Below are 17972 nucleotides of genomic sequence, written 5' to 3'. Positions count from 1 at the left end.
CAATTATTACAGCTCATCTTTTGTAATTATGTGTGCTGTGTGAACTTGAGTAAAAATAGTACCAGAACTATTCAAATTTGAAAAATTGCAGGTGGTAATTTCGCCTGGCCTACTTTTATGGGAAGTGGACAGAAGCTTACTACTATTTATGTTCATCAATGTGCATGCAGTGTAAGTCTGTATTCAATAGTTAAAAATTTACACTGAGGTAATATAAGTCATGGGATAAGTCCTAATATCATGTGGGACCTCCTTTTGCCCAGCAAAGTGCAGCAACTTTATGTGCCATGTACTCAACAAGTCGTTGGAAGTCTCTACAGAAATATTGAGCCATGCTGCCTCTACAGCCATCCATGATTGCAAAAGTGTTGTCAGTGCATAATTTTGTGCCGAACTGACCTCTGGATTATGATCTACAAATGTTCAATGAAATTCATGATGGGCGATCTGTGTGGCCAAATCATTCTCTCGAATTGTCCAGAATGTTCTTCAAATCAGAAAAATTGTTGCTCACTGACATGGCACATTGTCATCTATAAAAATTCCATCATTGTATGGAAACACTAAGTCCATGTGTATTTGCAAACTGTCTCCATCTTGCTGAACATAACCATTTCCAGTCCATGATCAGTTCAGCTGGGCCAGAAGACCTGGTCCATTCCATGTAAATACAGCCTACACCATTATAGAGCTACCACAAGCTTGCACAGTGCCTTGTGGATACATAGGAACCTTACTAACTAAAATCGGGACTCATCTGACCAAGGCATAGTTTTCCAGTTATCTACTATCCAACTGATATGAGCCCAGGAGAGGCACTGTAGGCACTGTCATGCTGTTAGCAGAGGCGCTCACATTGGTCTTTCACTGCATAGCCCATTAATGCCAGACTTTGCTACAATGTACAAATGGATAAGTTTGCCATACATCACACATTGATTTCTGTGTTTATTTCATGCAATCTGTTAGAACGGACAACTCTATGCAAATGCTGCTGCTTTCACTTATTAAAACCGTCTGCCACAGTGTTGTCCATGGTAAGAGGTAGTACCTGAACTTTGGTGTTCTTGGCACACTTTTGGTACTGTGAATCTCAGAATAATAAATTCCCAAACAATTTCCAAAAAGGAATGCCCCATGCGTCTGGCACCAACTACCATTCCGTGTGCAAAGTATGTTAATTCCCATCGTGCAGCCATAATCACAGTGCACACCTTTCACATGAATCACCTGTGTACTAATGACAGCTTCGTTGGTGCACTGCCCATTCCTTGTGTACACGATACTACTGTCATTTGTGTATGTGCATATCACTATCCCATGACCTTTGTCACCTCAGTGTATTAGAAATTGTGTAGTTACTGCTACTAGAACCTAGAGAATTCTGTAAGAAGTGTTCAGTCATTGTTGGACATGTCAAGCCCCATATCCTCAACCTTTCATTGCAAATATTTTGAATTTCCCATTCTTACTCTTCTGCCAAGTGTCTGTGAAACAGTCACTAAAATGCATAACACACAAACCAGGAGTACAAGCCTAGGAAAATGGTGGTACATGATCTGCCAGCCAACAGAAGTTGATTAGTTATCGATTCTCTGGAATGCAGAATTTTATACACTCTGGCCCAGTTGTATAAAGAAGCTGAACTTCAGTTAGCCCAGAAAATAAACTTGGCTCGACCTGACCTTTCAAATTTATGTTGTATAAAAGTTAAGCTCAGATTATGTCATCATGAACTGAGATTATCTTTTTACTGGCAAAATTTCACGGATCAAGTCAAGTTCAGCTGCAATCATCAGTCCACAACCAAGTGACATTACAAAATGATCTTCCTTTTTTGCACAAATAAAAGTTGAAAAGAATTAAGAAAGGAATTGTTACTAACACAGTAAATAGTAAGTAAATATGTGAATAGGCCACTCCCACATTGCTGAAGCTTGAAAATATGAGGAAATTATCAGCTATGTAAGTAATAAACTCAGATAGTAATTGATCTCATCCAAATTGTTGGAGGTGACTAGTTTATGTTATTGGTTCAGAGGCATTTTATATACACCTGGCGGAACAGTAAGAAACAGAAATTCAAAATATTTGCTGTGAACATTTAAGTATGTTTAGTTTGGCAGGAGCCAAGAATGGTTTAACACCTCACACAAAAATGCTCTTAAGGCTCAAATAGTAGTAACCACACAATTTGTATTTAATTTTTAAGTACTGATCATGAGCTTAAACAGCAAAGATTGATGCATGTGCATTGATGAACAGTAATAGTATTAAGCATAGTAAGTCATTTAGCAAAGTAATATTTATCAGCCAGTGACAGAATGAATACTTTCTTTGGTGGCTCAGTGGTTGCGTCCAGGTGCTCTTGGGTTCGACCCCAAATCAGTTCTCGAAATTACTTTTTTCTCCACTTGGCAGTACTCTCACGTTTTTGGCAGTGTTTATTAATGTGCAAAATGCTGAGATGTTTAAGTTTCATAGTCAGAGTAAAACCAGATGGTGCAACAGTTATTATAGTTGCAGCATTTGTCGTGCATAATATAGATGTCAGTTCATATGACAAGGAGTCTGAAAGGATGACACCGTATTTGTTAGAAGAAGAATCTACGAAGAAATATCATTACCAACAGAAAAGAAAACTGTTGGGGTGCGGGATCTCTCTGGTGGAGATAAATGGGCAGGATGAGTCACAAGGCACTGGAAGTCAGTTGAATCCTTTATTTCTCCACAGTTCGAAATAGTAGACTTGTTCCCATGTCTGGTGGGTGTGAGATAGTGGATATTGGACCCACAGATCACTGACACGACGGTGACGTGGCCTTGCAGTATGTGCATTCTTGTGCGATTGGCAGACTCGACCCCGACACGGAGCACAAGATCCGTGTACGAATGAACCCCAGTCCTGCGTCTAGCTGGTGGCCCGGTTGCTCAGAGGCCATTGAGGGCCTCAGTTCAACACTCAGCCCGTCTGTCCTGCAGTTGGACCACAAACAGATCATCCTGTTGGGATGAGAGCTAAGCAATGGGGGGGCTTCATGGCAGAAGCTACACTGTGGTGGCCACCGACTCGGTGACCAGAAGGCCAGTATTCCTATGTGCCAGAGTAGGTTTGTTGTTGGGTAGCCACCGCATATGCAATTTATACCGTGTACCGAAGCATCCCTTGTTGCAGTAACCTCGTTAGTCATTGACTGGACAGGCGTGCTGCAGCATCGCAGGTGGACGTCGTGGCCTAATGCTGCACCAGCATGTTGTGTCAAGTAGTATGCTTTTGGCGATGAGGCCGTGCCTCTGGCTCACTCCATTACACTCTCCATTTCTTAGAAGAATTCAGCCCTCAGAATTATTTTCTTTAGTTGAACCTGAAACTAATTGACTAATTTGATTTTTCGTAGTTAATTTTGGACACATTTTATTGAGTCTTTGGCTCACACTATTTATAGGATTCATTCACAACTCGTCAACAGGTAAGCTATCTCATCACAGACATTAACACTATTGGTATAGGCTGGCAGGTGGAAGATCATTAGGAGCGAGATCTGTACAATTTGATGACTGAGATGGTAGACAGTGTTTATTAGTAACAAAATTGAGAGATGGCTGACATGGAAGTTCCCTTTATATTGAGTTGGTGCTGATGCTTTTTATGTTACTGCCTTGTATGCCCAAATAGTTGCTCCATCAAAACCCAGCCATTCTGGGCGGCTAACATTTGACCCAGGGAGATGAGGATTGTTGAATCCAGGGTAGCAGTTTTGTGGGCCAGGTTTTCTCTAGGAAGAATTTCGAAAGGGTGTTAAGATAGATAAAGTAATGAATAGCTGATATTTAAGGACCAAAGAGACCTGTACAATGGCTTATCTGTGTGCAACAGGTTAAGCTCACAGGACCCCATGAGTCAGCTTTGTAGGTCTTGGTCCAACACTGTAGCAACTCCAAGGCAGAAAGTAATGCATGGCACTTTCTGTTGGGTGCTACTAGTTGTGTGTCATGCACCTCCTATCATACAAACTACTTCAGAGCCATGTATCTTACTGGGTAGGCGTGAATGACAGAGCTGTCGAACTAAATGTGATGGGAAATGCATTACGTACATGTACTCTTAGCATAGTAACAATTGTTTAGTTGTTTTTATTATAGCTTTTTGCAAAATCTGGATTATGTTCATTGACAAATACAATATTGCACTCTTTCACCACTATGGCTACCTGTGGCACCACAACCTTCCTTCAGCCCTATTCACTGATACTTACCCTTCTGTAGACCAAGTACCACTGTAAGACCACCACCTGCATTATTCCAACAAACAGTACTATGTGCTCTTCGGTGCTCCTTTCTCAAAATCAGTCCAGATGCTCTCTCATACTCCTTTGTTCGTACAAATAAATCTACTCTCACACTGCCCTAATGGTAACCCACTCAGTGTTAAAGTATACACCAGATACAGTACTATCACAATTGCTATGGCAGGTACACATTTCACAAAATTATCAGCATATCACACTAGACAATATCAATGTTTCCTACTAGACCAAATAAAAAGCACAGAGTTTTTACTATCATCACATTGCATACAGTAAAGGGCGACATCGTGACCTAAGGCATATGGATTAGCTGGAGTAACGGTAGCATAATTTGTTCACGTTGGTGGGTCTTAAATGGGTGGACTCGTCCCATACAAACAGTGATAAATGTTGGGAGTTGTAACATTACATTGGTTGGAGATGTAGCTTTGACCAGATCATAATTCCTCTGGTATCTCATAATGAATGTTTTTTTTTTTTTTTTTTTTTTCCCAAAAGGAACATATGGATTAGACAGCATTATGTATTGCCCGACATGCTATTTGGGCTGCATGGGCTTCTCTTGTACCATGCCTTCTTTCCATTCTAGGGCTTCTGTATTTACTGTCTATGATACTTAATCTTTTAGCAAAATTACTTACAGCTGGCATCTTCTCCTCACAGGATAGTGGACACATTTCGAAAGGAGAAGCATCTTTTGCTTATAACCAATGTTATATAGTGATAATCATGTATTTGATGGGCCTTTGTGTCACAGGCTGCTCTCTCTTCTCTCTCCCCCCCCCCCCTCCCCCCTCCCACTCTCTCTCTCTCTCCCCCCCTCCCCCCTCCCTCCCTCTCTCCCCCCTCCCCCCTCCCTCTCTCTCTCTCTCTCTCTCTCTCTCCCGCCCCCCCCCCCGCCCCCTCCCTCCCCCCCCTCCCCACCCCACCACCCACCCTTACCACTCCTCACACACCTACCTTCTACATACTTCCTAAAATCCATAAACTCAGCCACCTAGGGCACGCTAGTATGGCTGGTTACTGTGCTCCCAGTGAGAGAATCTCAGCTCTCATAGACCAAAATAGTTAGCCTATTACCTGCAGCCTACCGTCCCATACCAAAGACACCAGCGATTTCCTCCACCAACTCTCCACAATTCCTGTTTCCTTTACTACAATGTGCCATGCTCGTCACTACTGATGCCACACCCTTTTCCAAAGCTCGACAGATTCCAAATCTACAACCTCTTTCCTGGTCACCATGACCAACTATATCCTCATCCACAATTACTTCACCCCTGAACACATCACCTACAAACAAATCCATGGTACAACAATGGGCACCCGAATAGCATTACGAGGTGTGACAATAAAGTAATGAGACTGATTTTGTTTGCAAGATGTGGCAACCCTGCAGGCTTGTGTAGGCACAACATCTTTGACCTTGGTCTATAAGCTGCTTCTAGTCCAAGCGGCACATTGATACAACTGCACAGTCGTAAGTTGTGCTGCAATAATTTAAAACGTGTTTGTGTCTCTCATCACGGAAATGGAACCGTATAATATTGCACAACGGTACGCCATTTCTTTTTGCGTTAAATTGGGTGAAAGTGCGACGATAACTTACAGTAAGCTTCAGAATGCTTTTTGGAGAGGAGGTTATGTCAAGAGCTCAGGTTTTTTGTTGGCATAAAATGTTTAGTGAAGGCAGAACAAATATTGAAGACCGCAACCTCACAGACGGATGTCAACTTGGCCAGGGTGCGTGAACTCGTACGATCTGATTGAAGATTCTCTGTGAAAATTATTGCAGAAGAACTGAACATCAATCAAGAAACGGTTCATCTAATAATAACTGAAGATCTTGGTATGAGAAAGATTTGTGCAAAAATGGCCCCAAAAAATCTCACACCACAACAACAAGAAACACGGAAAAATTTGGCAGCCAATCCATTAGAGCAAACGGAAATCAATCCAGAATTGTTGAGCTGTGTTATCACTATTGCTGAAAGTTGGTTTTTTTAGTACAAACCAGAGACAAAATGCCAATGTTCGCAATGGTGCTCAAAGGGATCGCCCAGACCAAAAAAAGCTCGCATGTCAAAGTTAAAAGTGAAATTTATGCTTGTGTGCTTCTTTGATTCCAAGGGAATTGTTCATAAAGAGTGGGTGCCTCCTGGACAAACAGTTAACCAATATTACTACAAAGAAATTTTACAGAGACTTGGTAAAAGAGTTCTTAGTGTCCGTGCCAACATTGCTGATAATTGGATTCTGCATCACGATAATGCGTCATCCCATACTGCTCTGTCGGTACAGCAATTTTTAACCTCAAAACAAATTTCGGCACTACCACAGCCTCCTAATTCACCAGATATCACTCCGTGCGGCTTTTTCCTATTTCCAAGAGTGAAAACAGCAGTCAAGGGACTCCATTTTCAAGCATCACAAGATGTCCAAAAAGCTGTGACAGGGGTCTTGGAGGATATTACAGAAGATGAGTTCCAGAAATGTTACCATCAATGGCAGAAGTGCTGGAAAAAGTGTGTGCAATCAGAAGGTAACTACTTTGAAGGAGACAACACTAAACCTGACTAAAACAGTAAGCAACATTTTTTTCACATCACTCTCATTACTTTGTCGCACCTTGTATACTATGCCAACCTATTCGTGGGCCGTCTAGAGGAATCCTTCTTAACACATCCCAAAGCCGTCACCTGGCTCAGAGTCACTGATGACATATTCGTGATCTTTGTTGAAGGTGAGGGCACCCTGGCCATAGTCTGTGGTATCACCTATTGATATCACCCCACTGGTGTTAAACGGTTGGTAACAGAATGACAAGTTTCCATCTGATGTCTATAGCAGTTGCCCGGAATCTGGTGGACCCAGTGTTGTGTCCCCCACCTCCAGCAACTCTGGACTACGAGCGTCCTCTGCCACCACAGTACAGGATGGCCAGTGGCAGCCCTCTTGCACTTGCTGCCTCTACGCTACAACCCCTTTGTTCATGCTTATGACAACATGTGAAGAGCACAAGGCAAAAATGATGATAGTCACTTTTTTGTAACTTTTCAGGATGACGAATTTTCTGCTTTAGTCTCTCGTATATCATAAACGTTCACCATATAATTATCACAACAACATTTTTATTGTTCTGTATCTATTTGTTTAGGTAATAAATGTAATACAATAAACACATTTTCAATTTTAAGGTGCTTTATTAATTAAGAACTTAAATAGGTACACAAAAAACATGGTTTGTAACCTGCAAACAGATTCTGTTTACTGTTCATTTTATAAGATTTATAACATTCTAGATTTTTACACATTAGGCCCATATAGATCTTATTTTAATACTGTTACTTACAACTTCTGTTTTGTCAATGAGGAAGTTCTTCAAAGTACTTTTGAGCAGATGGACTGCAAAACTGCTTCAGGTGCTGCAGGTCTTGGTACTTTCAAGGTTTTAGTTTAATCAGATCTGGAAATAAGCAAACTTTTTGGCTAAAACAAGGGAACCTGCAGGTGGTTTTTGTCATAAAATAGTAACCTACCTACGTACATAGCGTATTACGAATTTAACTAATAACCTAACTAAATATCTGTTGCAATAATGGGAAAAATATTTCATGTACTGATAAGTTTTCATTACTTTCAAGGTTACACTATTGTTATGAGGTATTATTCTATAACTCATTATAGGTCTATAGATTATTGATATGTGAAAACAATGGTAAAGTGTTGAGTCATTTTCTCTTACCTTCACACGGAATTGGTGGTAAAGAGGACGTATTATCACCAGGGTCTTCTGTCTCTCTTGAAAGCTTGTTAAGTTGGTGCTGTGTTAGGATCGGTGACATAAGAAAGTACCCAGTGTAAGATGGTCTGTGTTCAACTAAACTACAATGGTCTTTTGAAAATTTTATTTCACGAATTGGTCGTGTAGCAAATGGGCATTTCTTGTGATAGTGATTTTCCAAAAAAGCAGTCCATTTTCTAAATAGGTTTTGGTCAGCTTCAATCACAGTGGAAGGCGAAGGCTTCACTCTGGCATTCTTTATTTCATTTACCTAATGTTCTGGTATCTCTGCGGGAAATTTGCCGTTCATCAGGGCCATATCTCTATCGCATTCTAGGTAAGAGTGGCCGCGAATAGGGAAAATGATTGGTATGCAGTCTAGTTTTCTTAGGATTTGTACCACATAATGACAGAAGCGAAACATGGTGTAGTTCTTGTTCTTGACACTACAAGAATCGCAAAATATGTGCAAGTTTTTGACATTGGACTGTAACATGGTGAAGATATAATAATGCAACGTCGATACTACTTCGTCTGCACCTTTACCACCTCCTGTTTCTGGGTAAGCAAAAAAAGTTGCATTTCCTGTAGATAGGTTGTGGACGTTGAACAAATACAATGACAATTGACAGCAGTAGTAAATGTCATTTGTGGTCAAATTAGGTAAGCTTAAATTTTTTTGAAAATCAATGGTAAGTGCCTCAGTATCCTCCCTTTTCCTTGAAATTTACCTACGTTTTTCTCTTTGTGTCATAAAACATGTTAGCTTTCCTCAAGTGTAACTACACATTGTTTTGTCTTAATGCTGCTTAAAATATTTGTTTTTTCCTTGTCATCATTAGTATGTTCCAGCCTGAAGTTTAGAGCTTTCATTTCTGCTTGGTACCTGTCACGTGCGCGGCAGGTGTCGCTTCTGGGATATCTGAAAGCTATGTTAAACTTAGATACGAATATCTATCTATAATATTTATAGGACACAATCTTACCACTAGGCCTACCTGTCTTGTACAATGTGTACATTGTCTTCAAATTTAAAGTGGTTGGCAAGTATGTTTTTTTAGTTTTATCAAAACTATAATGTGTACGGCCCGTAAACGATGCAATGTGAACAATGACACTTCGCTTAACTTCTTCTGAGGTCCTACAATGTTTGTGGTCATACTTTCCTCTCTTGTGTGTTGGGGGTTCACTTGTTTCTTTCAGACTCGTTTGAATAGTTTGAACCCTTCTCCCAGTTACACGAAAAATAGACAAAAATGCTTTATAACACACAGGGGTGTCAATAAAATTATCACCATGCTTTATAGTTACTTTGTAGGTGTAGCTCGTATCATTAAAATGTGATTCATTTTCAGGCTTTCTTGGTCTGCGATTTTTGACGTCACAAACGTTGATAAGCCCAGCCAAGTATGTGGACTGAGCATCATTAGATTCTAAACTATTAAAATCAGAAATTAATCTCTTTCTTTCACCTTCACAAACTCTGTCAAAACACTGTAGTCTTTTACATCTGCAATTGGGCCCAGTTTCATGAGTACATACTTTAAGTTTTTTCATCACATCTCTTACCCTTCCGTGGGATTTTCTCTTCTTTGTACTAGGTTTACTGACATTTTCACAATCTTCATCCTCACTTGACTCACTTATTTTCACAGAAACTACTACCAAGAACACAAGCTATAAACTTTGCCAACTTTCTAACCACAAACACAAAGTAAACAAAAGAAAGAAGACAGCACGTTGAACTCCTGATCAAGCAGGTTTTGCCAACCTTATGAAATGACTCTCATCATATGTGCCGTGAACACAGATGACATTCATCGGTTTTACCGTGCACAACAAAAATGAAATGGCAAATAACTTATTAACTGCCAGCATTTTTGCTGTCTACACCCCCACTACAAATTCGGCCGTATTTGAGCTACAAATCCCTGTCCTAACCTGTAAATGGAAAAAAATTGACTATCATCATTTTTGCCTTTTGCTCTTCATGTGTAATCCTAGTTGCTATTTTATTCGCAGGAGTTATTCTTGTTTCATCATTTATAATGAGTCTTTGTATGTTTGGAGAAATTCAAGTTAACTAAATCTTCTGTTTGTTGTATTAACTTGTTCGATGATCATTTCTGCTTCTGTCCAGCTTTCCTACAATGACAGTTGCCACACCTGTCCTCGCTTTTATGTATGAAGTCGTACACAACACTTTCCTCCAGAACCTGAACCTCTTCTCTCCATTTGCTTCACCTGGTCCTTCTCTACCCAACAAGCCACCTTCCTCGATGTTGACTCCCACCTCAAAGATGACCACACGAAACAGATCTCCTGTGCCTTACCTCTCCAGTCACCTACCACTCCCAAAGTCCCACTGTCTGGCCACAGAGGAGCGTTCCTCTCGTGACTCGGTACCACCCGGCACTGGAACAACTTCTCATTGAGCCTTTCCACCCCTCCTGCAGTGGTATTCCGCCACCCACCAAACCTACACAATATCCTCATCCATCCATCCCCCCCCCCCCCCCCCCCTCCTGCTTCTAACCTCTTGTCTCATGGCTCGTATTCCTGTAGAAACATAGGTGCAAGTCCTGTCCCATACCCTTTTTTTTATATATATATATATATATATATATATATATATATGAGAAGGATAGTTGCTACTCCCCACGTAGCGGAGATATTGAGTCGCAGGTAGGCACAACAAAAAGACTGCCACAAATAAGCTTTCACCCAACAATGCTTTTGTCAACACACACACACACACACACACACACACACACACACACACACACACACACACACAAACTTACTTTCTCCTTATATATAATTGTAAACAAAAATTGTATACACAACTATGTGCTGTTTTGTTTTCTTCCACACGGGCAGTTTTCACAGAAAACAGGAAATTTTAATTTATAGCTAACCTTCTTGTGATTAGAATACCACTATGGAATCTAAATCAACTGTAATTCTACCCATTTGCAGATTAAATCTATGTGAAATATTGTTATTAAAGCTACTATCCTCACAGATCCAGGAGCAGGAAAGGTCTCTTACCTCGTGTACCAATAATCCCAACCGATTTACCCTTTCATTTTAAGCTACTTCAATTCCCAATCCAGGTTTCATTGGCAGTAACAAGGCTCAATCAAAGTCAAAGAGGGGGGAGAAAAGGAGATAAGGAGATGGACAGAGGTTGAGGGGAATAAATCGGCGTGGAGCGGGTGAAGGAGGAGGTGGAGAGAGAGAGGGGGGGGGGGGGTGTAGACAGAAAGAAGGGGGAAAAGAAGATTAGAACATATATACAATTCTCATACATTTAGTGATTGCAAAGCATTCCTGGGTTTGTTAGTGACTTAATGTTTTCGCCGTAGTTCAGCCTGTTCTGTCCTCCCATTCGCTTGCTGACGTGATGCACTCTTCTGCAGCTTCCAAATCTGTAAAAGTTGACACAGTTGTTTTGTCGGCTTGGACGTGAAATTAGTACTGTGAACAGTTCTCTCTGTATCCAGTGTCCCAAACTTCAGAACCCAGTAGTTAACCATTGCCTGAGGTACAGTGTCCACTTGCAGATTCGACATGGCAGTCATAGATAAACAGCATGAAAAATAAGAAGTTACAGTCAGAACTACAGATTCCACACAGATGTGTCTGCAAATGGTCCATGAATATCAATGCAGCAAGAATATCCGTACCAATAATTTGTTGGCCTCTGGTAATCTTTGCAATGAAATTCACTGATGATTAAGCTCTGCCCTTTGCACACAGGGTACTCATTTTCTTCATGTATTGCTCCATGTCCTGCTTGCATGTTTCCAACCAATAATGTTTTGCAGTGTGTCGTTCAGTAGTTCTGCAACCTCTGTGCCCTGCTGAGATGGAGTCATGGGCCTGCCTTGACACTTCATCACGGAAACTCGCCAGCATGACTTTGATCATCTGCACTTTTTTTGCGTATGTGACACTCCCATCATTATCATAAAACAGAGCTCGAGTTGTGAACACACTCGCCACTCATCTGCAGAAACGCTGACACGCCCCACTGGGCATACCTTACAATTCAGTTATGTGCATTACCATGCATTTTCCTGGAGTGGTATATTACTTCAAAACCAAACTCACTAGCCGTAATGTCAGTTGGGTCAAATGGTTCGACAGATCTATAAGACCCATCAGCCATTTTAATGCTGTGTGGTCCATTATAACTTAGAAGCATGTACCATAAAAGTAACAACGAAAGTATGGGATATCATAAATCGGGCTAAGCGTTACGTTTTGTGTGTTGGAATACTTTTGTGCTTTACTTAGTTGCCTGGAAATGCAGGTTATCATGTGCCCTGCTCCGTCTATTTCCTGTCTTTAACACACGCCTTAAGTTGTGGATGCTGGACTTGTAAGATAATATTGTTTTTCATAATCTGGGAAAGAAACGATGGGTCCACAGGCTCACAGATCTTTTAATCACAGAAAGGCGTCTTTGGAATACAGAGTCTATTGAATTTGGATTCCCTTCTTTATCAGATATGTAAGAGATCTTGCTACTTCCACAAACTTAGGCACAAATTCCTGTAATAATTAGTCAAACCTGAAAAGGACTGTCGCTCTTTTTCTGTAGTAAGAATAGGAAATTACCAAACAGTTCGCCTGAACCAAGGGTTTACTTGTACATCATCCTGGCTGATAACACAGCCCAAAATAATGAACTTCCTTCAATATGAAATGATGCTTTCCCAAGCTATCAGTTGTGCTTCACACAATTTACTTAAGAAATCCTGTAAAATGTACCACATGCTCTTAGAAAATGCTAGATAAGATTTCAGAGTGGTGCAAAGATTGGCAGACTTGCTTTAAATGTTCAGAAATGTAAAATTTTGGACTTCACAAAATGAAAAAAAGTAGTATCCTTTGATTATAATATCAATAAGTCACCATTGGAATCCGCCAACTCATACCATATACTTTAGAGAGATATGAAATGGAATGATCACATAGGATCAGTTGCAGGTAGAGCAGCTGGTAGACTTCGGTTTATTTGTAGAATGCTGGAGAATTGTGATCAGTTTACAAAAGAGATTGTTTACAAATCACTTGTGTACGAAATAGGACTAATGGGATATTGAACATATACAAAGGGGGGCTGCGTGAATGCCCACAGGTTTGATTGTTCCATGGGAGGTACTGAAGGAACTGAAATGGAAGACTCTTGAAGACAGATGTAAACTATCTTGAGAAAGTCTATTAACGAAGTTTCAAGAACTGATTTTAAATGACAGCTGTAGGACTATACTACAATCCCCTACATATTACTGGCACAGGGATTGTTAGGATAAGATTAGAATACTGCATGTACAGAGACATTCAGTCAGTAATTCTTCCTACACTCCATATATGAATGGAATGAGAAGAAGCCATAATAAGTGGTACAATGGGGAGTACCTAACAATGGTTTGCAGAGTGTAATTGTAGGCAAAGAGCTCCATTTGGCTGTATTTGCAACACGAATTCAGATTTTGGCCACCTTGTGTCTCAGATTACAACAGTTCTCACACAATTTTGTGGAAAGTTTGAACACCCATCTTTAACACATGCTATGTCACTGAATTCATTCATCTTTTTGAGTTTTCAGATGACACTAAGGTATACCATTCCATATTAAAAAAATAAATAAAAATTTCCTTCAATATTGCTATTGATACCATAGTTAAGAATATCAGCCATGTAACAACAGTTGCCAAATATCTAGTTCAGTATGTTGACAATTCACAAAAATAAAATGGGTTTTATGTGATTCATTGGTTATATATGTGTCAACAAGTTACTGGAATCCACAATGTCAGTAGGATGATCAGCAATTCGAATTGTGTATTTCTTGTGCTGGCATCTCCACCAGAAGTGGTGTAGTGATGAGAAGTACTGCACATTTGTCATCTACTAAATGAGATATAAACACTAGAGTAGTGAAAAGCGTGATTTTTGGGGGATGCACCAACATGTAGCTGACATCACTGCAGCAATCATTTCACTTTCAAGTGAAGAAAGCACTTAAAACATTCATCAGATCACATTGTCAGATATGCAGGAAATGATTAGCATTTCCTTCAAAGTTGGTTTATGACCAGGGATTGTTCATTACATTGTGATTTAGATTTTGACATGTATCTGGCTTTTTTGTATGCTGTCTGATTGCAGAAGCAAGTGCATGCAAATGACTGTCAAAATCCATTGAAACATAGATTTTTGGCTATGACAATATGATAGGCACTGGAATAGATATCAAGAAAATCTTCAGGGGTGCTACCATTCTGCACAAGCAAAAACTGGGAGAGGGGAAAGGCATGATTTTAGAACTCTATTTTCATAATGCATTTATTGTCAGCCAATTTTTCATTCTATTGAGCTGTACTGTAACTGAGAGCATTTATGAATGCCGTCCACCGCCCAAGAGTCGTTGACAGCAGAACTTTCAGAAAAACAAGAAGGAATCACATGGGTTTTACCACCTAACAATGCCCCTGCACTCCAGTCATTATCGCTTAAAAATTATCTCACTAAGAAAGATAAATTGTAACTGCACAGGAACTTACCCAACCTTGTACATCTCTTCCTGTGACAAAATAATTTGGATGTTGACATAAATTTGTGGACACAGAAGCAAAGTTCTTTAAAGGAAGTAAAAGTAAAAAGTTGTAAAAACAATCAGTGTTTTACCAGTAACTTATTTTGGGAACTATGACTCTGTTATTTCATTATTTCCTTTATCTAAAAAGTACAATCTTCATAGAAGTTGACAGCATAAATGATTTTGTGTCTGTTGTTTTCTTAAATTTGCATTTTGCATTCCTGTCCTACAATCCCTTGTTTGTTGCGTAGGGGAGGGTGTTTCATACAAGAGAAGATTGTTTCCTGTTGTGTGGGATATGACAGTGACATAACACAAAATTAAGTTAATAGTTCATAAATTCACTAGTAAGTCTTTGTACACTCTGTAATGATACTGACTAATAATGACAGTAATAATGTTCTAATTATATTTTATTAGATGACTTTCAGTGTACACACCCCCCCCCCCCCCTCGCCACTTACGCAATCTATGTAGAGACTAATTCCACCGATTTTCTTTCAAACACTTCAGAGAGCAATAAACAAGTGATAGAGTTTCTTCTAAACAGCCTATATAACTGAATTTCTCTCCTCAAGAACTGCTAGTCTGTAGGGGAAAGAGAAGAAAAAATATTTACCACGATTGTTCAGCTTATGAAGGAAAAATGCCTGTAACCTGATACCGAATAAGGTTATGAAAATGCATTGTTCACTTTGTAATGAGCCTCTTGTACTTGTTCACTTAAGTGGAAGCAAATTTCAGGTATTTTTAACATGCCAAAAGATGTTTCACCTGTAAGAGTTAAATGGGAAATCCAATCTACAAAAGCAGTTAGATGTATTTGATCTATTTGGCAGCATAATATAGATTGTTTGTTTGTTTCTGGTCTTCACACATCTGCAGTACTTATCTTTTTTTTTTCTTTTCTATTTACAGCACACATGTGGAATGCAGTATTTCTCTCCATATGAGGAAGGTGTGCCACTCTTCGCACACATTGTCTTCAGAAGTGTTGCTGCTTATGTTCTGTGAGCTATGATCACTTGGAATTTACCATATGGCAAGCTATAGTCATATGTGAATGTGGGGTTCCAAGTGGTAATAATTTTTTACTATAGCAATACCACATCAGTCCTATGTTTTGCACTGGTGACGTCTAACAAAATACAAGATGTAAATGTGTGGTGTGTCTGCAAAGAGTCTTATACTGTTTTGTTAAACAGAAATATATAATAGCTGTGTGCTAGCATATTCTTTCAAGATAGGGGAAATTCAGATATGAGGCGGCATTGTACGGTGACCACGAAGCACTGCGGTTAACATGCAGTGATAGTGCTGATTCTTGGTAAATTGCATAAAGCATGCAGTGATTAGCTAAACCAAGAAAGTTTATAAGAAACTGCATTAAAATTGTTTCCTCTTGCTTCCATTGTCTGTTAACAAACATGTACATAGTATTGAATATAAACTGCTACTTTTATACACTTTTTGTACAATGATAAATAGAAAGATTTTGTAATTTAAAATTAATAAACTTTTGTGCCTAGAATTTGTAATAATTTTGTTCTTGCAAAGGGAAAATCCAGTTTGGAAAAATTTTAAATTATGAGACAACATTATTTGCCATGACTTAGCTTCAGAATGTGAAATATTTAGTACTGCCAACAGTCACATATTCCTAGCTTTTGGAATTAGTCTTTTGTTTCTCAGGGAGGAGAGAGGAATAGGCTGGACAAGTTTTAAAAGGAAGGGGCAGGTCATTCAGACCTTAGGATGAGAGGGCCCACCTGACGAGGAGAGGAGGAGGGTGGGAGAGAGGCAAAGATTAAGTGGAAGACCTCTTACTCTTATCTGACACCTCACTTCTTACACACACACTCCACCGAATGGAGCCAAGCTGTAGCAACGTCAACCATATCAAACTGTATCAGTGATGAGACCAGCAGGCAACCCATATATAAGCCTGTCTTGCCTAAGAAGCAGTCGTAGGAGCTTGTCTATTGGGGCATTTCCAGCACGAAGAGCTGAGCCTCAGGGTGGGGTGCTGCCATGCTACCGTCTTGCCAATTGTCTATATCTGCATATGAGAGCCGGCTATGTGTAACTGTGCCTTCTGGTACATGCACATCTTTCAGTAATTCTCTCTGTGCCACTGCCTTGCTGTTCTGATATGCAGCTGCTGTGCTCTTCCAGCACAGCAATGTGCGAACCCATCACTGCACGTCTAGCCAACGTTATCTGGCATTCTGGCTAAATCTGCAGCCAGCTGGGCCGCTACAGTGTTAGAAATGCCATCATATGTCAAGTCCGGAACATATGCTGATATCGTCAGTAGTAGCATTTGTAGCTTTACGGCAAGTAACATAGAGCATGTGTTGATGCATTGTATTGTCTTGGCCCTTAGCTACAGTGTAAATAATTGTATTAAGAATGCAGGCAGGTGCTGCAGCAGGGCGGGGTAGTACCCGGGGCATAGTCCAGCATTTGCGCAGTGAAGTAGTACTGCTGTGTATGCATAGTTTAGCTTTCCAAAATGAGCTACTGGAGCCGAGAGAGAGAGAGAGAGAGAGAGAGAGAGAGAGAGAGAGAGAGAACGGGATGTTCTGGCAAGATGTGCTTCGTAAGTCTTAACTCTGGAATGTGGTAGCATCATCCTGGATAGCCCATTTCTAGAAAGATTGGAAAGACGCTACAGTATTTTTCAGTAATCCAGAAAAAGCAGCAGCTGCCTCAGCTTTGGGAAAACAGATTGAGGAACAGCTTTAAGAATAACTTTCCATAAATTGGTAGGCAAGGCACATGTCAGATACCATGAGAAATTGACGTAGACACCATTGAAATATAACAGAATGACTAGTTGGAATACAAGAATACAAGTTGGTATTACAGGTAACAGTTGAATAGTATCACACAGAAGAGCAATGGTAACCTAGAGAAGTTTGTGGGTCACATAAGAAGCATAAATGCTAAGACCTACAAGCTCACGAATGATGGAAGTGCAAAAGACGCCATTATGTACGAAGCAGAGCAACATGCTCTGCATCTCTGAGTGGGCTACCGACATGTGGCTCACCTGAACTAAGGTCTGAATGACAGAGCACAATACAAAACGTTGTATTGACCACCATACTTTGACAGAAATTAATAATGTTATGTGGCCAAGGAAGAGGTGGGTTGTTTTCCACACTGTAATGACATGCTACTGATGTGGGCAAACAGGATTGATGAAGAGGTAACGTAACATTCCTGTTGCAATAGGTGTGGGAAATAAGGTCATACCAAACAA

At 40.1% G+C, this 17972-nt stretch overlaps 1 protein-coding gene across 2 annotated transcripts in view; it reads left to right on the top strand.

Annotated features, from left to right (window-relative positions):
• The window catches only part of LOC124802608 (out at first protein), a 67991-nt gene extending 51756 nt beyond the window's left edge, over positions 1–16235 (top strand). For both annotated transcript variants that reach the window (XR_007017131.1, XM_047263491.1), the window contains one exon: positions 15623–16235. The gene's annotated coding sequence lies outside the window, so the exon portion shown is untranslated. The remainder of the gene's footprint in view (positions 1–15622) is intronic.
• The last annotated feature ends 1737 nt before the right edge of the window (positions 16236–17972 follow it).

This window comes from Schistocerca piceifrons, chromosome 6 (assembly GCF_021461385.2).
Source record: "Schistocerca piceifrons isolate TAMUIC-IGC-003096 chromosome 6, iqSchPice1.1, whole genome shotgun sequence".
In the NCBI taxonomy this organism is placed as follows: Eukaryota; Metazoa; Arthropoda; class Insecta; order Orthoptera; family Acrididae; genus Schistocerca; species Schistocerca piceifrons.
Note: the sequence above shows the minus strand (reverse complement) of the source record. Positions and strands in the feature narration are given on the sequence as shown.